This window comes from Octopus bimaculoides, chromosome 6 (assembly GCF_001194135.2).
Source record: "Octopus bimaculoides isolate UCB-OBI-ISO-001 chromosome 6, ASM119413v2, whole genome shotgun sequence".
In the NCBI taxonomy this organism is placed as follows: domain Eukaryota; kingdom Metazoa; phylum Mollusca; class Cephalopoda; order Octopoda; family Octopodidae; genus Octopus; species Octopus bimaculoides.
In genome coordinates, this window is record NC_068986.1 from 48,161,209 (window position 1) to 48,161,761 (window position 553).

A 553-nucleotide genomic window follows, 5' to 3' on the forward strand; every position below is an offset into this window, starting at 1 on the left:
TGTGTGTGTGTGTGTGTGTATATGAGGAGAGACAGAGAAAAGAGAAAGAGATAGAAATTAAGAAGCGGAGAGAGAAAACAAAAGTGACAGTGGAAATGAGACATGTGAGTGTGTGTGTGTGGGGGGGGGACGTGGTTATGGTGTATGTGAAATATTTATTAGCAATCATTCATGATGGCATCTGCATGTATATTGGACTATAATATATGAACGCGTAGAAATATGTTACGTAATCTTGGCGGGCTGACTATATAATTTTATGTATATGTATGTATATATATATATGCCAGTATTGATATTGGTATGTAAATACGTAATGATATACCACGTATACTCACGATCGGGTATACTCACACGCACCCGGGTATGTGCATAGAGGTATATACGTGAACTGATTTATGAGTGCAAGCATGCATGAATTTAACAATATTATATATATATATATATATTATACACACACTCACACACACACACACACACACACACACACACACACACACACACACACACACACATATATATATATATATATATATATATATATATATATATA